This window comes from Mauremys reevesii, linkage group 11, assembly GCF_016161935.1.
Source record: "Mauremys reevesii isolate NIE-2019 linkage group 11, ASM1616193v1, whole genome shotgun sequence".
Classification (NCBI taxonomy): domain Eukaryota; kingdom Metazoa; phylum Chordata; order Testudines; family Geoemydidae; genus Mauremys; species Mauremys reevesii.
In genome coordinates, this window is record NC_052633.1 from 2,249,661 (window position 1) to 2,274,513 (window position 24,853).

The 24,853-nt window shown below is 46.6% G+C and overlaps 1 long non-coding RNA gene across 1 annotated transcript; it reads right to left on the minus strand.

Annotated features, from left to right (window-relative positions):
• Positions 1–633: 633 nt before the first annotated feature.
• LOC120374228 lies at positions 634–23,539 on the minus strand. Its single transcript, XR_005585950.1, has 3 exons — positions 23,482–23,539; positions 9,352–9,463; positions 634–1,537 (listed from the first exon to the last, which is right to left on the minus strand). It is a non-coding gene; the product is annotated as an uncharacterized LOC120374228 (long non-coding RNA).
• Positions 23,540–24,853: the final 1,314 nt, after the last annotated feature.

Here is a 24,853-nt window from a genome sequence, read left to right on the forward strand (position 1 = left end):
TTTTCCTGTCTACCTGGCCTCTACTCTGGCCACTGCATCCGAGTTCAGATTGCTGTCAGTGGTGGTCAGTGGTGCGCGAGGAGCCAATACGGATTGATCTGCGGCCACACTAACACACTAACGATGGTAATTCCAAAATAGCGCCTACTCTCTCTTCTGGAGAGAAGAGTAAAGAAATTTAAAAGCCTTTATACCGATATAAAGGGCCTCTCAGTGTGGACGGGTGTGGCGTTAAAATCGGTTTTACGCTCCTAAAACCGGTTTAAACGCCTAGTGTAGATCAGGCCTCAGTCATCACAGCCTAATCATGCTCCTATTGAGCTCAATGGCAAGATCTACAAGTCAGTGGGTGTCTCAGTACGGCAACCATGGAACCTACTTCCATCATGTAGCTCAAATCCACCCTAGCTTCTATGTGCAAGAACTTCACTTCCCAGACAGGAAGCCCTTGATAAAGTGCTAGATGGCAGACAAGGAATTCACACTGTATTGGATCTAAACAGCTGCTCCTTCTCCTGTCCTTTGCTCACTGTGCACATCATCCCTCATAGGCCTGCTACTATCTCACGTGGATAACTGCTAGTACAATACAGATCTTCCCATAGATGGCTATACGATGAATGACGGCCTAAATTCACTCTTAAATGACAGGGTTCCTGACCACACTTTAAATTACTATCCAAGCACATGGGAAAACTGCAGATTATCCAAGCTAGAACAATAATATGCCTTTTGTCATGTGTTTTGAATACAGTGTATAGTCAGAACTAAGTTTTGGAAAATCGCAGCTCACGCTGAGAACCCCGAATCACCCCCAGCCAGTTCTGAATTTAAATAAAAAGCCACAGTTCAACTGCATTGACTTCGATATGTCACACAGCCCTGGCGTACATGTTTAACACTGAAAAATCACGCTGCCTAATTTTGTACCATTTTAGATATTTCTCTCTTACACACAATAAAATGTAAAAAAACTGATAACAGAGGCCATATAGCTTCATTTAGAAGCCATGGCTTTTGACGGTTATTAAATTTAATTGCTTCCCCTGCGGCTTTAAATCAAGGGCAGATTCTATTAAAAGTAATTACTTTCTCCTGCAGCTGGCATGGTGAAGTTACATGATAAAGGTTAATCTATTAAATGACGGCAGCTACTAAATGAGGGTAGATTTTATTAATAACTGTGTGGTGAAGGTAAGCCTACAATTTATGCATAAAATGTATATGGCACCTATCACCATGGCCCCTGGGGACCTTACAGCCTATTATTTTCTCAAGTGATCAGGGTGCAGGGATGCATTAAATAGCCACCAGCCCAAGGGCATTGATTTCCGGCTTGTACAGTTGTTTCGTGGTCACCCGATGGTACACGAATCCCTGTGCTCCAATTGCACCGTCCATTACTAGCCAGTCAGCACAGGAATTGGCAGAATCATTCAGGTCTGATGGGCTCTGTACTCGGCGTCTTTAAGCCCTTTGCTTTTTGGTTGCTTTTCCTCATTAGGTCTCTCGCACAGGGAGGGAGAAGTATAGGCAGCTGCCTCAAGATAGGAGAAAGGAGCATATCAAACAGCAGAAAGGGAATTTGGGTTTTAAATATTTAATCTCCCATTCCAGTTCCCTTCCCTGTAGCTCAGCAGCCCTTTAGTCCCTGGCATTAACCATTTTTCTTGTGACAGCCTTGTCAACCTAGTGACCATCCCAGCCACCTTCAGATTCAGCGTGGAAATACAATGCAGGTATTCTAGGGGAAAGGGGCTTTGCTGTCATTTAGGACAGAGGAATTTGAAACAGGTAGAAAGAGGAAGAGCCAGAAGGTTTTAATCTCTTTAAATTAAACTTTCTGTAGTTTGCCAGCCCTTTGGGAGTTTTGCCATATCTTTCACTTAAGATCTGAATATTCAATTACACACAGGGTTATACTCCCTCTTAGCCCTGCAGTAATGATCTCTTTCCCTTCAGCTTCAGTCCATTTGGGCTAAGATATTGTTCCAATTGTCAATTCTGGTGATTTGATCACAAATCTCACTTTTCCTTTAAGCCCCATCTTCTGGAGTCAAGTGATTATGGGTTGTTGGTTTTTTTAAACCATAAGCTGAGATTCTTGTATAAAGAGTCCATCTCTCCCAGTTATGGAGAAATGCTTGAACACTTAATTTGTAAATAGTCTCAGGATGTTTTAAATGCCTCAGTTAGCAATACAGGGGTTACTACCTTATAAACACCAGGCACGCTCATGTGGAGGCTACGTATATTAAACAGCCACACCCCTCTAATTGAAGGAAATTCCACATGTGTGTCATATATGGAGAGGGATGGAGGGAAGGAGCTTAACTTACACTAGCAGATCCATATGTTAAGGGCAGGTTAGCCCCTCCATTTCTGTGAGTGGAGGGAGCCTGCATGGGGAAGGACTGGGCCAAGGACAAGGGGCACATAAGGGGAAGTGCCAGCTCTGTGTTTTATCCCCCTTCCCTTGACCTGACTTTTGTTCTTCTGAAGGCACCCTGAGCTCAGCCAATTGGAAAGGAGCAGAACAACGGGGGTGGGGGGGAGGCGAGCTACCATTTTCCCCTCCCAACTCCCTGCACGGAGGCCCCATACAAAATAATGCAAATGTTAGCACACAACACTGAGTCCTGCACCCCACAGAAACACTCCTTCCCTTGATGCAGAGATTTGGGAAGGAGGCTGGTGAACCACGCAGAGGTACAGGGCTCGTGCTGGTATCAGGGGATGCCAAGAGGAAGGAAGAGATGTGAACAGATCACGTAGTGTTCTTGGCACACAAAATAACTATTTCATACAACGGTAAGTGACCATATACTTGTCTAATCAAGGTAAATGCTTGGCCTTCCTGCCCCCACTGAAAATCTTGGGCGGCACTTCTGGGAGATTTCCAGGAAGGACTGCCTGTTTTCTGACACGCCCGGTCGTACAAGTTAATCGCATAACCCAGACAAACTGTTGAGTCTAGACAGTGACGGTCGTTCCCCTCTGAAGTCAGAGCTGCACCGCAGGGCTCTGTGCTGAAATCGTGTCGATCTAGGAGTTGAGAGTTCCAGCGTAAGGAAAGCAAGAGCTGCAAAGTAAAGCCTAAGAACAGGTAGAGATTTTTGCATAAAATCAAATGCTCTGCTGAGTAATTCACAAGCTGTTAGCCCTGTATGAGAGCTGGGTGTTGCTTTGGGCATCGTTCGGGGCAAAGCCATTCAGCAGTTCTCATACTCTCGTAAGATTTAGAGCAGAAAATGTGCACACTGGGCTAATAATGAAAGCCATGAGCTTTCAAGAATTACATACTGCACTCACGAGGCTCTGGGAAGAGAGCAAGGTAGAATGAGATGCGGCAGAGCTATGCTAATTCTGACCTCATGATTAAATTCATGGATACAGCAGATTTAAAGAGGATTGCAGAAAGAGAACGGATTTTAGAATGAGGATTAGAGCTTCTTTCTGGAATGGTGCTATAATCCAAAAAGAGTTGTTAAAAAAACCTCTCGTCTATACCCGGTGCTTAGTTCTTTTCACACCACCCCTTGATATGGGTTGTTGGCTTTTTGCAGAGGGGGCAAGTGGAGAAAAAAAATCAGAATTAAATACCTTGCTCCTCTATAGAACTGTTTTTAGGACATGACAAACTGAAATAGTCAAGCTTAATAAAAAAAAGTCATTTCAGCATTGCACAGTCTTGACTCCAACATTAAGGCTATAAATCATTTTTCAAGATAAGCTCCCCACCCTTTAAAAAAACAGACAGACAATTCTCATGCATAGTTTGCATCCAGAAGAGAAACTTGAGGCTCATCTTATACACAGACTTAGAATTTGTAATAACGTTGACAGTCGGATCTAAAACTATTTTTGCTTAACTCCACATGGAGAGGTTATGGGTGTTTAAGGGATTTAGGATCTCTGCAAAGTGCTTATGAACTTCATCCATGAGCCAAAACGCTATTTTTAGAGCACAATCTGCACCGGAGTTTGTATGCCAAAGTCTGCAGAGAAATTGGGCACCTGAGATATCTGCAGAGGAGAATTTAGTTGCAACATTGCAATTCAAAGTTGGTATGCAGAGAAGCTTATTGGGATGTGGAGAACTTTAACAAATAGCCTTAGTCTATTGGCCAGAAATCCCCATCCAGCTATCCATGTTGTCAGCATGAGCTGCAGGCCCCAGTAGCCCTCCTATATTCTGCCCCCCAACTCCCACAGTCACCACAAACAAGCCAGACCAGTCCCGTCTTTTTAATCTTCTCACCTTCCGTGAGCTGCAGACACAGCATCTTGACCGTCATTCTATGAACAGTCGTGAGATTCAGCCCTCCCATTGTGCTACAGAGACACTCATCTCACCTTCCAAATAGGCTTGCTGCACAAGGGAAATGATGATCCAGTGGTTAAGGCAGTAAGTTGGGACTCAGGAGACCGGGGCTCAATTCCCTGCTGTGCCACAAACGTCTTGTGACACCTTGGACAAGCCACCTAGTTTGTGTGTCTCAGTTCCTGTTAGTACGCATTAACTCTGTCACGGAAGCACCTAGCAGCCCCAAGTCCCCAGTGTGCTAGGGATGGTACGAACACAGAACAAAGAGTCCCTGCCCCAAGTAGTCCAAGTGTAAAACAAGAGAAAGCTGCACACAGAGACAGGGGAATACAATGAGACAGCACAGGTCAGCGTGACAGGCTGTGGTCACTTCCCTTGCTCACAGGAAGTTACACTGAAGATGGTGAGGTACTCACATACTGTGCTGATGGGGACCATGTCTCTACCCAAAGTAGACAGATACCCACAATGAACTGGAGAACCCAGGCTACCCTGGCCACTCTTACATACAGGTTAGGAACCCTGCTGCATTTACCTTAAACTCCCAGTCTGGCTACAGAAGCCTGGTCTCCATATACAGGCCAAGCCCTTAATTTAATTATTGGAGATATACCAATCTCCTAAAACTGGAAGGGACCTTGAAAGGTCATCAAGTCCAGCCCCCTGCCTTCACTAGCAGGACCAATTTTTGCCTCAGATCCCTAGGTGGCCCCCTCAAGGGTTGAACTCACAACCCTGGGTTTAGCAGGCCAATGCTCAAACCACTGAGCTATCCCTCCCCCCATGTTGATAGCCCACATGCAGAGACTCTAAAATAGCATCCAACTCTAACCTCCTGTCATCGACCCCAGCAGCTCAGAGATGCCAGCTCCTCCCCCTGGCTGTCGTCCCCTCACTCCACTACATACAGCAGATATGCAGCTGTATCTCCTTCCCCCAGTCCAGCCGGCACCAGTGCAGCTGCTAAGCGTGCTAGACAGCCAGCCAGAAAAACCTGAGGGTCATCTCACCCAACTCCTGGGGCTGCTTCTTCCATGCTTGGCTGCCACTCGTTAACTACCCTTCTCCCACCCTCCAAAAAGCCACACATTGCTCAAGCAGTGCGTGTCACTATTCTCCCATTCAATCTCCATCTACCACTTAGATGCCACTCCCGTCCCCTACCACAAGTGAACGTGGCTCCCAAAGAAGAGCAGTGATGGGAAATTCAGGAGTAGGTTGGAAATGTGATGCATCTGGGAACAAAGGATTATTTGTAATACATTCTGAGGGGCGGGGGGTGTGTGTGAAAAGTTTGTCTATTTAATTATCACGTCAGTTTGAAAAAGACACTGCCTCCCTTGGGCCAAACAAAATAAAATGACATGTTCCTACATGGCTACAGTTATCTACAGCCAGCCCCTTCTGTAAGGTCAGTGGAAGATTAGCTATTCCCAGCCCCTGTAAGAAAAGGCGGTTATTTAGTTATTTCTGCAGTTAAGCCAAGCGAGAGCTGGAAAGGTGTTCTATTACTGTCAGCTTATCCACAGGGTCAAAAATAAATTCTCTCCCCCCTTGCTGGATAGAGTCAGTAGAGAAAATGAAATTGGAATGGAAAGCTGGGGAGGCAGAGACATTCATTCAGACCAAGGCTGTCTGTCAAGGAAGGTCTGTTCCTATTAAGTGTTGCTCAGCTCCCTGTGGACCACTCAGAAAAGTGACTAGGCTTATCTGCAGATAGCAAGAACATTTAGAGTACAGGCAGACAGCAGGTCTTGGGTTGCATATAAAGGTTTGCAAAGGTAAAAACATGCATAGAATTGATAGTTCTCTTACACCCCAGACAATCGTTCACAGCCAAACTAATCGCAGTTGCTTGCATGATGGATCAATCCTCAGAAACTGTTCTCTAGCAACCTCAGTAACAAAAGAGGTTATATGTGTGGCTTTGGATGAGTAAAAAACCATATGTAATTACACTGAAGAAAGACTAGCAATTTCTTTTCAGTCCTCTATCGAGTTTAATCAGACATTCGGTAAACAAAGGAATCAGCCATAACAGTTCCAAACTAACTCCAGTATCATTCTGATGTTATTATTCCTGACATTGACGGGGTACGTGTCACGCTCAGGACAGGATGTGGAGATAAAGTTTCTAAACACCATTCATGATTGCTTCTTGGAGCAGCTAGTCCTGGAACCCACAAGAGGAGAGGCAATTCTTGATTTAGTCCTAAGTGGAGCACAGGAACTGGTCCAAGAGGTGAATATAGCTCAACCGCTCGGTAATGGTGACCATAATATAACAAAAATTTTACATCCTTTTGGGGGGAAAATACGAAAGAAGCCCACCACAGTAGCATTTAATGTGAAAAGGGGGAACTACACAAATATGAGGAAGCTAGTTACATGGAATTTAAAAACAGTCACAAGAGAAAAATGCCTGCAAGCTGCATGGAAACTTAAAAACACCATAATAGAGGTTTAAATTAAATGTACACCCCAATTAAAAAAAATAGTAAGAGGACCCCAAAAAACACCACCAGAGTCAACGAGGCAGTCAGAGGCAAAAAAATTGCCTCTCTTGAAAATTGGGAGTCAAATCCTACTGAGGAAAATAGAAAGGAACACTTGCCAGAGTTATGCAAGTATATATAATTTGGCAGGCCAAAAAAGAATTTGAAGAGCAACCAGCAAAAGACAAAAAAACAGCAAAAAAAGTTTTTTAAGTACATCAGAAGCAGGAAACCTGCCACACAATCAGTGGGGCCACTGGACAATCGAGGTGCTAAAGGAACATTCAAGGAACACAAGCTCATTGTGAAGAAGTTAAATAAATTCTTTGCACCAGCCTTCATTGCAGAGGATGTGAGGGAGATTCCCACACCTGAGCCATTCTTTAGATGAGAAACCTGAGGAACTGTCCCAAATTGAGGTATAAATAGAGGAAGGTTTTGAATAAATTGTTAAATTTAACAATAAGTCACCAGGACCACATGGCATTCTCCCAAGAATTCTGAAGAAACTCAAATATGAAATGGTAGAACAGCTAACTGTGGTATGTAACCTATTACTTAAATCAGCTTCTGTACGATTACTGGAGGATAGCTAATGTGACACCCATTTTTAAAAACAAGACTCCAGAGGCTATCCTGGCAATTAGACCAGTAGTCTAACTTCAGTACCAAGCAAATTGGACGCAACTATAGTAAGGAACAGAATTATTAGACTCATACACAAACACAATTTGTAGGGGAAGAGTCAACACAGTTCTTGTAAAGGGAAATCATGCCTCACCAATCTATTAGAATTCTTTGGGATGGGGTCACACATGTGGACAAGGGTGATCCAGTAGATATAGTGTACTTGGACTTTCAGAAAGTTTTTGACAAGGCCTCTCACCAAAGGCTCTTAAGTAAGCTCTCATGGGATAAGAGGGAAAGTCCTAACTGGCTAAAGGACAGAAAATAGAAGGTAGGAATAAATGATCAGCTTTCACAATGGAGAGAGGTAAAGAATGGTGTCCCCCAGGGATCTGTACTGAGACCAGAGCTGTTCCACATATTCATAAATGATCTGGAAATCAAGGAAGCAAAAATGCTGCTTGTCCACAGCTGTAGCAGACTTTTAAAAGAGAAACTGAGGCAACCTTTTCAAACGCACGAATACGTGTTTTGGTGTGAACCCACCTGTAAAACTAATGTTCAAATAAGGTTTTTAAAAAATGTACTTCATTGCTTTCTATAGCATTTATCACCATAGCAAATACCTGCTTTGAATTACAAAAGTTGAAAGCCACAAGTCATGCACTACTCATAAGCGATGGGCTAAAAACCAGAACTAGCATAATTGTTACTGGCTAAATAGACCAGCAGTTAAGCAAGATAAAGAGCAACAAGGTATCAAGCAGGCTGTATCTATGTAGTTTCTAGATCACTGCTGCAGTATGATGAAGATTACGTGTGTACCCAAAGAAGGCCAGTAAAGCAGACATGTTGCTTGTTTACGATTGTAGCAGATTTGTAAAGGAGAAGCTAATGTAACCTTTTCAAATGCATGAACTGTGCACTTGAGATTCAAAAATACAGTTTTCTTAGAAGTCTGCTGCCTTTTTGGAAGTTTTACCCTGAATTTCAAAACTTGCACTCTCAAAAGAAAGCAAATGTGCACCAAGCTGAACTGGCTAAGTAAATATGTGAGAATGCAGGGACGTGTGTTTTTACAGTGAATCATACTTACATTTTAATTGCAATGTTATGGAAAGTTGCCTGAAAGAAAGTCTATGGAGGCAATAGCCTAGGGAGAGCTTTTCCTGCAAGACACTAAAGTTTTCTTGCACAACTCTTACATGCTTATTATATTATGAGTTGCAGCTGAAGACTGGAAAAGCAAACAGCTATTGAAGCACCAATTCTGCAGCATTTAATTAAAGTTACTCTTGCAAGGTGGAAGAAAAAAAGCTAATTTCTGTTTCAGTTAATACCAAGCATAGCCATTGTTTGGAATGGCCACAGGTACATGCTAGTAACTAGAATGCCTTAAGGCTTGGAATCTCTGATTTGCTGTTTATTGCAAACAGCAATTAAATTCTGTGAAAAGAGCTCTGGAGGACATGGCATCTCATCCCTCTATGGCTGGGTGGAGAAAGTGAAGCCTATGGACAAAGCCATGTGGGAGTTCAGTTCCTCCAGGTTAGCGTGTAATTGCATTAGAAAGCAAGATGCACATGAGCTGTTTGCAATTGAGAAAAAATGTAGACGAACCCCAGAAGAACAGTAAAATTAATTTATGAGTAGCCTGGATCAGAAAGCAGAAGTCTAGTAGAATTTTTCATAGAACTGCATCGTAGTCTCATTCCTTGATTTTGAGTGCTTCATATAGCAGTACCATTCCACCTTTGAGTAGGAGTATATAGGACACAGACTATCACTGTGATATTACTTTAATGTCTTAAACACATCCACTCATCCTTCAGGTAGCAGTTAGGGGAAGTTAAGCGAGACAACAAGCATTGCTTTCACTGTTCATTTAGGAAGTCCACTTACCCAGCCCAGAAAGTGTCAGGACTTGAGCTTGACTCCATCTCCTCCAGGGTGTTGGAGATGTTCTCTTGACTAACTTAAGCCTTGCACCTTCCGTGGATCAAAGAACCTACATCTGAAGAGAGAAAAGCCTGCATCAAGATTTATGGTAAACTGATCCTGATGTCTCAGGCTTTAAGAGATGTTCCATTTTAAGGGAATCAAGTGTAAGAAAGTTTGATGACACTCAAAGTGAAGAGCCGGTTCCAGCACACTGTTCCATCTCTTGTTTTTAGGAGCACTTGAAGGCTTTTGGAAAGGCCAATCTGTTAGCCGGCCCAATAAACTCCTCAAGGACCCTGCCAGCCATTAGTCCACCATGCATGTCATACCTGGCATGCGTCAGTTCCCAACCCCCCAGAAGAACGTTCTCCTGCAGCATCCGGCTCCTATCACTGGACACTCAGAAATTACCAAGTCCACTATCTCCAACGAGACACTGTGCACACCAGTCTGTGGGCTCAACTGCGGAGTCACACTTCAATATATTGCACAGTGATGAACTTATTCTGGGTTTTACTATTAGTTTATTAATAAAGAACAGAGATTCAAGTGATACTAAGGAAGCAAAACAGAAACAGAAAATGATTACAATTAATAACAAAATCATAACACATTGTCTAGTGACTAAAATTTATTAACAGGCTATACCCTTGTCTAAGGCAATTTCTCACCAAAAGCCTCCTCTCAGCATCACAAGGCCAACTGGGCCAAGATCCACTTTTCATGGATACAGATAACTGCTGCTCTTTTTGCTCCCTCAGTGACAGATAACCTCTTCCTATAGCTTCTAGTCAACCTTGGAAATGTCCCCACTGAAGTACAGCCCCAGACAAATACCTCTCCCCTGCTGTTTGTTCGTCAGGTGCAGATGCCATGGTGTCCTTCTAATCCTTCCATTAACTTGCTTTCCCAGTTGACTTAATATGGAAATGAAATTCCCATTATGTCTGGCTAATGCTGCTCCATTTACAGTCCAGACCTAGGCAGACAGGCCTATCAACATCCCATTGTCTGGGAAACCTTTGTGCCTGGTTTTCAGTATAAACATATATCACACAGCCATCATGACAACCAGCATGATAGAAATTCTCATTGGATACCTTACATGACATTCTGTGTTAGGTGTAGTGAGTTGGTCAGTCGCTGTTATGACAGTGACCCCTTTGCCAGTAGACAATGAGGTGCTCTTAGGTCACCATACGGTACCTTTACTATCTTGCAAGGGGTTTTTTGAGCAGAGACTTATGGTCCTTCTGAACGCACAGAGGAATTCCCAGCGGAACTGTCCAAAGTACTCTGAAAAAACTCACCAGTTCAGTCACCACAACTGTAACATGGTATTAAAAGCAAATGAAAAGCCTCCTAAGCTTATGTACCTGGCAAAATTTAAGAATTAAATACACCCTTGTACACTAGCACCAAGCTCCCACAAGTGTCTGTCTGCATCAGCAAGGTACAAGCAGATATGAGGCTGGATCCATCCTAACAACACAGTTGACACCACAGCACTGTCTGCTAAGTGACATCTTCAGATGGTCTAGAGTTACCAATAGAAACCTGGGCAGAGTGTTAGAGCCCTCTTTCTCAGTTACTGTCTGTGCCAAATACCTAGAAGAGTGACATACTTCTCACTCTTATTTAATCTGAGCCCCGGCATGCTAGTAATTTACACACTAAATTAGTGTAGCATAATCCCATAGTTAATAACAATGTAAGGCTTGAACACTGTCTCCATCTTTGGATGCAAATCTCCTAAGCCACGTGGAGCAGGGAGGAGGCCTCCTCCACAACTACGTAAGCGCCAGCTAACAGAGCTGCCCAGCATTTTTCCAGAGGAAAACTTCATATTAGACTTGGTCAAAAAATGATAACAGAAGAGAACTAGAGGATCTTTGCTGGATGGATTATGGGAATGGGGCTTTTGTTGAGAAATTTGGGGTGGGAGATTGCCTAGACTAGGAGATAAGGAAGTATAGATATACTAGATAGAAGCATTCTAGGAGCTGGGCATGCACAGATAGGCCCTGATTCTGCTAACACTTATCCCTAGAGGTACTATGAGCAGATACCAAGTGTGAAAAATCAGGACACTTTCAGGGGAGTGGGGCGGGAGGCGGAGGGGGGTGTTATATAAGACAAAGCTTCTAAATTTGGGATGGTCCCAATACTATCCAGAGGTCTGGTCACCCTATGAGAGTCATGCTAGGCACATGACTATCAAAGACTGTTCTTGTGTGCCAAATTGTACACATGTGTAAGTATTTGCAGGATTGGGGAATTTGGGGAGGGATAGCTCAGTGGTTTGAGCATTGGCCTGCTAAACCCAGGGTTGTGAATTCAATCCTTGAGGGGGCCACTTAGGAATCTGGGGCAAAAATTGGTCCTGCTAGTGAAGGCAGGGGGCTGGACTCAATGACCTTTCAAGGTCCCTTCCAGTTCTAGGAGATTGGTATATCTCCAATTATTGGGACCTGCTTTTTCTCATGCAACACCCAGAAACGTTTTCCCTCTGGTTCACACCGCTGCTCGCTTCTAAGCCATGCAAAGCAGCAGAGTGCATGCGTGCGCACACCCCTTTTTGACACGGCATGCTCCGAGTGAACATGCTGAGAGGCTTGTTCCACTTTTAGCCTCCAGACCTTACTGCATGCGATTACAAGTCCCTAAAGATAAAGGCTTTATATTGGAGCACTGCAGTCACTGACAGGGCAGTTGAGCAAAACTCTCATACTCCTGGAGTCATAATAGCCTGAGAAAAGCAGCTTTGATAAAATAGCAGTACTGAATTTTCTAGCACAGAAATAAAATAAGCGAAGGGTCTGGAGTACATACCCACCGAATGCACAGAAAGCCTGGAGAGATGCGCTTGGGAGTTACCGGATTAAACCTCTGGCATTTCCCTTGGCTTCAAAATATTTGTGCCTTGAAAAGTGGCAGCTAGTTTTATAGGAAAAGGGGAAGAGTCAATGGAGAGAACACCACCAAATATGAGCCCCAGGAGGATACAGGATGGGTTGCAGAGGATTGCAAAGGCGAATACGAAATGAGAGGACTTGTAGCCAGAGGGAACAGGGGATAGACTGGAGAATCGCACTGTCACCAGGAAAAGGCAGGCCTACATGACTGGAGACTCCTTATTGAGAAGAATAGGCAGGTCTGTAACTAGAGCTGATCCGGAGAACAGAAGGGTGTGCTCTCTGACGGGTGCTAAGATACAGGATGTGGACCTGAGGCTGCAGAGTATCCTAATAGGAGTGGGAAAGAATCCACTGATTGTCCTTCATGTGGGAAACAAATTATATGTTCCAGCGAGAATCCAGACTATGCCAGTCTGGGGAAAATGCTTAAGGAAATCGAGGCTCAGGTGATCTTCAGTGGGATTCTGCCTGTTCTTAGGGAAGGGCAACAAAGGTGTGACAAGATTATGACGATCAACAGATGGCTCAGGCAGTGGTGCTATAAAGAGGACTTTGGGATGCATGGCCACTGGGAGGCATTCATGGACAGAGGACTGTTCTCTCGGGGTGGACTTCACCTGAGTAAGGAGCGAAATAAACTTCTAGGATGGAGGCTGGCAGAACTGATTAAGACAGCTTCAAACTAGGAATTTGGGGGAGATGATTGGGAGATGTCCAGGTAATCTCCACGACGGATTTTAACATTGAGAAGGAAGAAAACGAAGTAAGAAAGGATACAGCCGTGGGTAGGACAAGGGACATGAGGAGGAAGGGTAGTGTAGATACCAGTCTAATAGGTGATACTGGCGGTAGAATGTCTGTGCCTAATCGGGTAAAGAATGTGAGCGAAGCCAAACAGCAAAAACTAAGATGCTTGTATGCTAATGTGAGGAGCCTAGGTAACAAAATGAAGGAACTAGAGCTACTGGTGCAGGAAGTGAAACCGGATATTATAGGGATAACAGAAACATGGTGGAATAGTAGTCATGACTGGAGTACAGGTATTGAAGGCTCTGTGCTGTTTAGGAAAGACAGAAATAAAGGCAAAGGTGGTGGAGTAGCATTGTATATCAATGATGAGGTTAACTGTAAAGAAATTAGAAGGGATAGAATGGATAAGACAGAGTCTGTCTGGGCAAAAAATCACATTGGGAAAGAAAGCTACTAGAGCCTCCCCTGAGACAGTGCTTGGGGTGTGCTACAGACCGCCGGGATCTGATCTGGGTATGGATAGAGACCGCTTTAATGTTTTTAATGAAGTAAACACTAATGGGAATTGTGTGATCACAGGAGACTTTAACTTCCCAGATATAGACTGGAGGACAAGTGCTAGTAATAATAAGAGGGCTCAGATTTTCCTGGATGTGATAGCTGATGGATTCCTTCACCAAGTAGTTGCAGAACCAACAAGAGGTGATGCCATTTTAGATTTGGTTTTGGTAAGTAGTGAGGACCTCATAGAATAAATGGTTGTAGGGGACAACCTTGGTTCAAGCGATCATGAGCTAATTTAGTTCAAACTAAATGAAGGATAAACAAAAAGAGATCTGGGACTAGGGTTTTTTATTTCAAAAGGGCTAACTTAAAAAAAATTAAGGAAAAAGTTAGGAAAGTGGATTGGACTGAAGAACTTGGGGATCTAAAGGCGGAAGAGGCCTGGAATTACTTCAAGTCAAAGTTGCAGAAACTATCAGAAGCCTGCAACCCAAGAAAGGGGGAAAAATTCATAGGCAGAAGTTGTAGATCAAGCATGAGCAAGCATCTCAGAGAGGGGATTAAGAAAAAGCAGAAAGCCCACAAGGAGTGGAAGATGGGAGGGATCAGCAAGGAAAGCTACCTTATTGAGGTCAGAACATGTAGGGATAAAGTGAGAAAGGCCAAAAGCCATGTAGAGTTGGACCTTGCAAAGGGAATTAAAACCAATAGTAAAAGGTTCTATAGCCATCCAAATAAGAAGAAAACAAAGAAAGAAGAAGTGGGACCGCTAAACACTGAGGATGGAGTGGAGGTTAAGGATAATCTAGGCATGGCCCAAAATCTAAACAAATACTTTGCCTCAGTCTTTAATGAGGAGCTTAGGGATAATGGCAGGATGACAAATGGGAATGAGGATATGGAGGTAGATATTACCACATCCGAGGTAGACGCCAAACTCGAACAGCTTAATGGGACTAAATCGGGAGGCCCAGATAATCTTCATCCAAGAATATTAAAGGAACTGGCACATGAAATTGCAAGTCCATTAGCAAAAATTTGTAATGAATCTGTAATCTCAGGGGTTGTATCATATGACTGGAGAATTGCTAACATACTTCCTATTTTTAAGAAAGTGTGGGGGGGGGAGGCGGAAAGTGATCCAGGTAACTACAGGCTTCTTAGTTTGACATCTGTAGTATGCAAGGTCTTGGAAAAAGATTTTGAAGGAGAAAATAGTTAAGGACATTGAGGTCAATGGTAATTGGGACAAAATACAATATGGTTTTACAAAAGGTAGATCGTGCCAAACCAACCTGATCTCCTTCTTTGAGAAGGTAACAGATTTTTTAGACAAAGGAAACAGTGGAACTAATTTACCTTGATTTCAGTAAGACATTTGATATGGTTCCACATGGGGAATTATTAGCTAAATTGGAAAAGATGGGGATCAATATGAAAACTGAAAGGTGGATAAGGATCTGGTTAAAGGGGAGACTACAATTGGTCATACTGAAAGGTGAACTGTCAGGCTGGAGGGAGGTTACAAGACAAAACAAAAAAAGCTAATAAACAGGACTGGGTAGGAAATGTTTTTCCCATCCTGCAATAATTATCCAAAAACATTCCTACCCCAAATTATACAAAAAAGTCAAAATCTCGAAAACATTCATGAACAAGAAAAAAAAATCAAAACCTTTTTTGGACTGGGTCAGTCAAAATGTTCTGTCCTGCTGATTCCCTCCGCCCCCACCCCCACCCCCACCCCACTTAGTTTACTAACAAAAACATTAAAATTGGATTTGAATGAAAAGCCAAATGATTTTTTTTTTCATTTAGGAAAAGTCATAATGGGATATTTTAACAGCTTGAATTTTTTTTTAAACCAAACAGGAAGTTTGGCAAAACAGGCCTGTACCCAAGAACAGTTTCAGTTTTGACAAAACTGATTAGTTGAAAGATTTCCAAACAGCACTAACAAAAGCTATGTATGGGCATTATACATAGCTCAACAGAATGAATTCATTGTCATAAGATACATACTGAAAGCAATACACAGTCCCCAATATACAAGTGACACCCCAGCTCCACTACCACTCTGCTCCCCCAGCCCTTAGAGAGCTCCAGGACACGCAGATTGTATGGTGGGTAATGATGTGGGCAATGGAGTAGGATTGCACTTGGTGTATGCATACAGAATGTGCCCCATAATATCTGCACACACTCAACTTCTATTGCAGTAATTGGAAATTGCATGCAGGAAACGAGCCCTGCATGCCTGCAGTAGGCTCAGTAAAAACATTTCCACTACATGCAGCGGGGTGCAGTTTTCATGAGAAAATTAAAGCCTCCTTAGACATTAATGAATATGCAAATGTGTCAGTTTTGGGAGTAAAAATGGGGAGAGGGCTGAAGTGTGCTTTCCCTTATCAAATCTCATGGTGATGCACTCTTCCTACATGTCATCTAAATATGGCACACACTCAATTGGACTACTATTACATTAAAAATAGAATATCTTTGAAAGGGCGCAGCACCTCTGAAGATTATGTTGAAGATTAAAAACCCTGCTCTTGCTTGACATATCTGAACGGCTAGTCAGATCGTGACCCTTCCTTTGTACCAGTGAAAGTCTGAGTCCCCCTTTTCTCCTCTTTACGGCTTCATTAACATTCTACTAGTTCTCCCAGGAGCCGGTGTTAATGATTTAGAACTGTTACGGGCTCTCTTACATGTTACTCATTAGTACGAGTTTAGACCCAAAGCCCCTCGCTGTTATGCTCAGTGGCTTATTCACCCAGGTGAACATTCCTGCCGCAGTCTATGGGACAATAAATTACTAGTGCTGCTAAGCATTCCTGGAGCCCACTCAGTCACTTGGATCACTGACCCTGCCAGCAATGAGACAACCCTTCCCCCAAAACACTTGTCTTTCTAAGAATCACTGCCTTGACAGGTTTCCCTTGTGACAGCCTTAGATATTCCAAGGCTCTAGGTTTTCCTAGTTGTCTCAGATATTTCAGTGATCTGACATGCCATAGTTCAAACCCTAGTACTCATAAAAACACAGCTGAGCTAGTGATGTTTTACAGAGCTCAGCAAGAGTAATGGGCTCCTGTTTAATGAATTCTCTTGCTAGTCCATTTCTGTAAGAAAGGTCCCTCTTTCACCTTCCTTCTGCCATCTCATTTCCCTAAACCTCCAGCCCTATGATCCAACTTTCCATCTCCAGCCCACTGCTTTCCATCTCTATGCTTTTGTGGTCTTCCCCATCACCCCATAGGACAGTAGTATCTCAGGGGGCATCCTTTCCCAGACAGACAAAATTCTCTCCAACTTGACAAACAGGTAGAAGGTTTTTTGGTGCTAATTAGGTTGGTGCAGTGATTTTCAACCTTTTTCATTTGCAGACCCCTAAAAATTTCAAATGGAGGTGCAGACCCCTTTGGAAATCATAGGCATAGTCTGTGGACCTCTATGGGTCAATGGACTGCAGGTTGAAGACACTAAGCTAGTGGCTTTTGGTTCAGTCACCACAGGGAACTGATTTCATATCACAGATCTTAACTCCTCTGTTTGACCTCAGAATAGTCCAACCTGGTCTCGGTGTATCTCTTCAAATATCAATATAACTGTCCATTCAACCTCTTATCAATTTCTTCTTATACAGATGTCGACCTCTTGGTCAGGATGCAAACAAACAATCTCAAAGATGCTCCAGAGAGCTTCTAGCACAAGGCAGCTGCCTTTGGCTACGGATTTCTCAGGAAAACACAGAAATCCAGAGTGTCAGCGCAGAAGTTATGATACAAGCCACCTGTGCTTCTGGACAAGCCCTGGAAGTGGTGAATGACTTCATCTGTCTAGGCAGCAAATTGTCATATGGGCACAGACAGTCAGACAGCCTAAGACGAACTGGTTTAGCAGCCTCAGCTGTGAAGGGTCTGCATAGGGTATAGAGCCAAAAAAAGGTGAAACTATATACAAGAACATGGATTTATCAAGCCTGTGTACTTCCAGTCCTCTTCTATGGAGCCAAAACATGGACACTGCTTGAACAAGACATCAGGAGACTGGAGGCATGTCATGTGCCTTGCCAGCTGCAATTACTGGTTTGACTTTTTCAGGATGGACCATTGATAACTGGCCTTGAGAGGACTGAAGTCATCCTTGGCCACCACCAGCTGGCCCTTTTCGGTCACGTTGCCCACCTAGGATACAGTCTCCGCACATCGAGCCCTGAAGGTTAGACTTGAGGTCAGGAGGGGACACTGCCAGCTCAGAGACTGGCAATGGTCATGCGTTCACCTGCAATTAACCTAGTTGCATCAGATCACTAATGCTGTGGAGCTCTTAGACACCTGGAATAAAGCCATGCAGTGCCGTCATGGACGCTCAGCACTACAGACCTCCTCTGCCTATGTGTATTGTTGTTGGTCTTGACTGTCCATAGTGCTACTATCTTTCTGTTCTGTGTTTGTACCGTGCCTAGCACACTGAGATCCTCTTGTGAGACCGGGACTGCTAGGGGCTACAATGATATACATCTACCACCACATTATATTGTTAAAAAGTTGTCCATTTCCTATTTACATTTCAAAGCCCACCCATTGTTTATTTTATTGCTCTCCAAAACACTTGCTGAATACGTGTGAGCTGGAAGATTCTGTGGCTGGCAAAACTGTTCCATAATCTTGTGTTAACAGCTCTGTGGGACTCATTCACAGCCCCTGATTCAGGCTCAGAGATAGCGCAGAGCTTGGGATAGCACGAGGGAGATTTTTAGTATGTAGTTTTTAAGGCAAACTGTTCCTGGGAACGCAGGATTTGAGCCAGACAACTCATTAACAAAGCCCAGTTTCTGGGCAAGTGGTGAAGAGAGCAACAAGGCTGAAACCACAATATTTCAGCGCATCTATCCAAAAACAACCCCAAAATTCTTAGTGACATAATTTATCCAACCTTCTAAGCTGCTGACCCTCCTCTGCTTCTTTCACTGTCTTGTTTTCTCTGTGCTATTTGTGGGTATGAAGAAAGCAAGCTTTAGGGCAGCTGTGAGCGAAAGTATTATGCAAGTCTGCAACAAATCAGTGCTACAATGCTAGGTGTGCATCATGACTATTTCATTGGGACAGCTGAGGAGAGAGAAGAGAGCTACCATTTTATCCTAGACTGCACCCCAGTAAACTGGATTGGGGGATCAGGGCCCTACATTAAGCAGTTCTGAACAAAGGCTTACCCCCAGGTCCACACAGTGGATGCCACCATGGAGTCCTGATCCTGACTGGGAGCTGTGGTCACTGCCACAGTTCAAGGTTAGCTGCCCCTTTGACCCTTCTCAGGGTCAAAAAAAGATGCATTCTTAACATGGGTTGGCTAACTCTGGTTAAAATAGCAGTGAAGATGTGGCAACCAGGCTTAGCAGCCTGAATTCAACCCCATGCTCCCCTATAGGCTTTAACTTCAACTGCTAAGCTAAGATGCCCTGTCCTCACCAGTATTTTAACCCAAGGTAAGACCGCACCTTTTTTTGGCACATAAATGTACCCTCTTGCCCCCTGGAGCGGTTGCTCTCTGAGAGGCTATCCGCATCCCTCAGTCCCTGCATCTATCCCCTACTGACGCTCAGAGCTCAGGTTTCTATCTAGTTCCAAGGTCTTTCTTTGCCTGTTCCTGGCACCTGGTCAAACTGGTTTACAAGCTCCACCAGAGGTGGTCAGAGGTAACGCAGCAGAGGTAACTCTGGGGTCTGCTGAGGACCTCTCATTGGGGATGCTATCCCTTTCCTGGCTGGAATTAACCTCTTGTGACCATGTAACAAACAGAACAGTAAGGCTAACAGATAAGAACGTAATATTCATAAGATACTACAGACATCTTGCTTGACAGCAGGCGGTTAGCTAACACTACCAACCACCGCCACCCCAGTGGCACATGCGCTCCATTGTAGTAGTTTAGCATACAATCATTAGAGTTTGCCAGAAGGGACAATCACATCTAGTCTGACCCCCTGCATTTCACCGGCCACTAGCACCACCCAGCGTCCTCCACACCAAGGCCGACTCCCAGAGCCGGGCTAGGAGACTAGATTGTTGTGTGCCACAGGCAGAAAACAGGAAGGACCCAATGCCCAAGGCACCTGCAATGGGAGGGAATTGATAAAGTGAGAGATACCCAGACAGTCCTGGCATGGGACTTGCTAATGAAGCAGTAGCCACATCTGCTGCCATAGCTATTCATAAACACAAGGGCAGGGGCCCATTCTGAACTCCTTACTAGTGCTGTTTGAAAGGTGGTAATTTGTTACATTGATCATGCTATGAACTTATTTGATAGAAGCTGGAACTGGATGACACGGGATGGATCACTGCTCTGTTCACTCCTTCTGAAGCAACTGGTAGTAGCCACAGTCAGAAGACAGGCTACTGGACTAGATTCCTGGCCAAGTGTATTCCTTAACCAAGTCTTAATGAGAGATTGCCCTAGTGAGGAGTGCAGAAGAGAGCCCATACACAATACTGAGCTGCTAAAGAACTAGCTTCCAAGTTTCACAGAAGAGTTGACTCTTGCAGGGCTGATTGGTTTTGAACATGGGTTTTAGGAATTTAGAGACTGTAACCGGGTGGACTCACCCCTGCGGCGCCTCCTGCTGGTTGCTCTCCGAATTTAGGCCAGTCCAGCCCTGGAGCACCCTCTGCAGGCTGGTGATCCACCTGTTCGTAGGCCCCCGTGTCCCTCCCTGGACCCGGTGCCCTTCTACATGGGGTGCTGCCCCCTAGCAGTAACCCCTTTCTCTGGGTCTTCCCTCCTTAGGGAACCCTCACCCTCTATCCCTACCTTGCCTCAGTTTTCGGCTACTGCCAGTCATTGTCTAGCCCCACACTCTGGGGCAGACTGCAGTCTCAGCCAACTCATCCCTGGCAAGGAGGGTTTGGACCTGCTGCTTTGTCCTACCCCTGGGCTGCCCTCTGCAACCCCCAGTACCTTTGGCCCACTACTAGGCCGCAGCCTGGGGCTTTCTAGGCCGGAGCTCCCCGGCTCCTCAGCCTTCCCCAGCCCTGCTGCACTCAGGTATCTAGTTTCAAGCCCTAAGCAGCCAGGCCCATCTCTCTCTATCACCAGAGAGAGACTGTCTGGGCGCCTAGCTTCCCTGCCTTTTATAAGGCCCTGCTCCTCAGTTTGGGGCGTGGCCCCCAGCTGCAGCCACTTCCCCAATCAGCTCAGCTCTGTCAGGCCACTTTTAACCCCTTAAAACCCCGGAGCAGGGTCCACCCTGCTACACACCTCCCCCCTTAAAACCTCCACCCCTGGGGATCATGGGGCCTTCTGGCCTGTGCGGCCCGGAGGTGTCCTGCCAGCCGTGCCTGCTTCTCCTCACTGTCTTTTAATTTGCCGGCCAGGGCTTCCTTCTCCTGTCGGACGTTTAGGAGCTCCATTACGGCTGTCTTCCACGCCTGCTCCGTGGCTAAGTCCCCCAGGCCCTCTTCCCTCAGGGTCTGGGTTCCGGTGGTGGTCTGTCCCAGCACCACCTGGGTCCATTTGGTTTCTTGGACCAGTCTCTCCTGGGCCCCAGCTTCTTGCTGGGCCCACTCTGTTTGGGTCTCCTCGTTAATGACCTCCCTGGCGATGGTCTGGGTCTGACCCTCTCGCAGGATCCCCACCATCCCAGCTGCGGTCTTCACCACCTCCCCTGGGTGGCCCACTGGCCGGTCAGCCACTCTCTCGGCTGCCTCCAGCTGTGTTGCCCTCCCCACTAGGGGGCAGTCTTTCTTCAGGTGGCCCCGCTCCCGGCAATGCCAACAGGCTCCCCGCCTCGGTGTTGCCCGGGCCCCCTGCTTCTTCCCACTGTCCCTCTCTGGGCCAACCCTTCCTGGGTTGCCCTGGGTCATGTTCCTCCGGGCCAGGCAGTCCTGCCAAAAGTGGCCCCGCCTCTCACAGGCCCAACACACCCACAGCCGCCTGGGTTCCCTCACCCAGCGTGCCGTCTGAGGGACTGGGTTTTGTCCCAATCTGGGGTGAGGCACCCTGCCCCCAGCCCCATAGGGACAGTCTCGTTTTATGTGCCCACTCCTGGCACAGACAAAACAAGTCCTTTCTTCTGCCCTAGGCCTCCTGGCCCTAGGGCCGGGCTCCTCCCTTGGTCCTCGGCGGTCCCTCCTGAACACCTGCCGCAGGAGTTTCCGCATGGCCCGCTGTTCCTCCACCAGCTGGGCCATCTGTCCTTGGAGGGCCCATTGCGCCTCCTGCAGTCCCGGTGGGTCATCAGTCCCCTTCCTCTGGGGTGCTGACTCCAAACCCCACCCATGGACTACGCCTGGAGTCTCCGCAAAGAAGACCCCGGGATAACAGGGATCCATCACTCCCTTGGGTTCCCTGCTCTGGCCCCTTATATCAGGGGCGGTTCGTGCTCCTGCCTGGCTTGCCACGTGTAACCGGGTGGACTCACCCCTGCGGCGCCTCCTGCTGGTTGCTCTCTGAATTTAGGCCAGTCCAGCCCTGGAGCACCCTCTGCAGGCTGGTGATCCACCTGTTCGTAGGCCCCCGTGTCCCTCCCTGGACCCGGTGCCCTTCTACATGGGGTGCTGCCCCCTAGCAGTAACCCCTTTCTCTGGGTCTTCCCTCCTTAGGGAACCCTCATCCTCTATCCCTACCTTGCCTCAGTTTTCGGCTACTGCCAGTCATTGTCTAGCCCCACACTCTGGGGCAGACTGCAGTCTCAGCCAACTCATCCCTGGCAAGGAGGGTTTGGACCTGCTGCTTTGTCCTACCCCTGGGCTGCCCTCTGCAACCCCCAGTACCTTTGGCCCACTGCTAGGCCGCAGCCTGGGGCTTTCTAGGCCGGAGCTCCCCGGCTCCTCAGCCTTCCCCAGCCCTGCTGCACTCAGGTATCTAGTTTCAAGCCCTAAGCAGCCAGGCCCATCTCTCTCTATCACCAGAGAGAGACTGTCTGGGCTCCTAGCTTCCCTGCCTTTTATAAGGCCCTGCTCCTCAGTTTGGGGCGTGGCCCCCAGCTGCAGCCACTTCCCCAATCAGCTCAGCTCTGTCAGGCCACTTTTAACCCCTTAAAACCCCGGAGCAGGGTCCACCCTGCTACAGAGACCTATTACTGAATTCACAAGCCTTTTTGTTTTGTTCATTCCCTCTCCATATTTTATGGCTATTAACCCTAAAACCAAGAAAGGGAGTCTTAGATTCTGTGCCACTCTCTGACTTGTGTGACACTGAAAGAACCTGTTCAATACAGTGGCCTCTGGTGAGTGCACAAGTTCCTTTGATACCAGCTGCCTGGCCATACCTTGATTTTGTCCTTCCCAAGATGGCTTCCCCACCTAGCAGGGCAATTCAGCCCCCCCAGCCAAACCAAGAGTCCCTCCCTTCTGGGGATGTTCAAGCACAGTCAAGCTTTCTCCCCACAGAACAGGAAGGTGGCAGATAATGCTTTTCCCCTTGGTGGCAGGGGTGTCTGCACACCCCTTACCAAACATACAGGGGAATCTGTGCCCTTCCTTTACTACAGGCTCTAGCTAAAGGACCTCCAGCAGAGAGCACAGCTAGATAGGCTGACTTGCCTGCCTCCTCATCCTGCCTCTTGGCCTCTCCACACCCTTCTTCATCTTCTCCCCAGAAAGCCTCCTGTAACAGAGCTCCCTCACTGCTAGGTGCCCAGGCACAGCACGGCACAGCTGCTCTCTCACTGGGTTAACACCCCCTGCCAACAATCACTGCAGTGGTTTTTCCTTCCAGTGACTCAGCCCCCCAGCCAGGGCCCCAAGGCCACCTTTGTCCAAACTGAAAGGCCCAAAAATGTCTTTAAAACAAACAAAAATCATTCCCCCTCTCAGGCTGTCTTCAGCTCCGCCTGTAATCCCCTTGCTAAGCTTGTACGCGCCCTTCTCTGGGGGCGGTGGGAACCTTGGCCTGCCTGCTACTGAATAGCTACCTCTGCTCCTTTACTCATGCTGCAGTTTTCCCTAAGCCACTTTCTACCCTGCTGCTCCACTTCTTCTAAGCCTGCCTCCCAGCTGGGCTTTATCACAGCTTGAGCGTAGCCCTTATTACTGGGGCCACCTGCTGCTCTTTGTGGAGAATGTGCCTGACTCTCCCCAGGTGAGGCTTATTTTACAATCAGGCTGGGTTAGGCCCAGGCTCTCCAGCCTCTGGGGCAAGCCAGCCCATTACACCCAAGGATACTGTAACAATTTGTGCTGAGAGCCATTGAGTCAAACTGTAAACCTTGTATATAATGGAAACCACTTCAAGCCAGGGGGTGCAGCAGCACCCCTAGTTCCAGTACCTATAATTCCACCCCATCAGGAGTCCATTTCTCCCTCTCATTTTCCTAAGATTTCCTCAGGCAAACCTCTCAGGGGCTCTACTCCTGTCCCCTGCTCCACAGGGAGCCTTCCTGCCCCCCAGCCTACTGCTGTCTTTCCCCGGCACTCCCACAACTGAGTGGAAGGGTGCCCATTTTCATAGTCCTGCCCCTCTCCCCAGCAGGCCTTACCTGGGAGGAAGACCATGCACGGGCGAGCAGCTGAGCTAAGCCAAAGCCTTCTTGAGGCCCCACTCACCCTGTGATGCCCCAGTACTGGCTTCTTATACTCAAGTCTAACTTCTTCCAGACAGCGCTTTTGGTAAGTGTGGATGGGGACTCAAATAGAGTCTTATTCCAGTTTTGTGCCCAAAAGCCCATATATAACCATCCCACACATCCCAGAAATACCCAAGAAATCTGAGCTAGGTACCAAGCACCAGTGTGTCTCAAGGTTACCTGGGTCCTGAAAGCAATTCTGAACATATTTTCTAAATGCTAATGAGTCTCTCTCACCAACAGAAGTTGATAACGGGCTGGTGGTGTTAGGGAGCTGACACCCAGCTAAGCACCAGCAAGATTCCCTCACACTGGAGGCAGGGGGACAAGGTGATTCACAGCCATAGGCGCCAACTCCATGGGTGCTCCAGAAAAAAATTAGTGGGTGCTTAGCACCCAAAGCCAGCTCCCCTCCTGCCCCCCAGTACCTCCCGTCTGCTGGCAGCCCTGCTGATCAAGAACTCTCCCTCCCACCGTGATCAGCTGTTCTGCAGCCTGCAGGAGATGCTGGGGAAGAGGGGGGATGGGGTGTGCTTGGGGAGGGGGCAGAACTGGGTGGGAAGAGGCAGGGCAGGTGTGGGGCCTTGAGAGAATGGGTGGGATGGAGCAGGGGCTTGAGAGAAGGGATGGGGTGGGGTGTGGCCTGGGGCAGAGTGGGGGCAGAAGAGGCAGGGTGGGAAGGGGTCGGGTGGGGGCAGGGCCTGAGGTGGAGTGGGGGGTT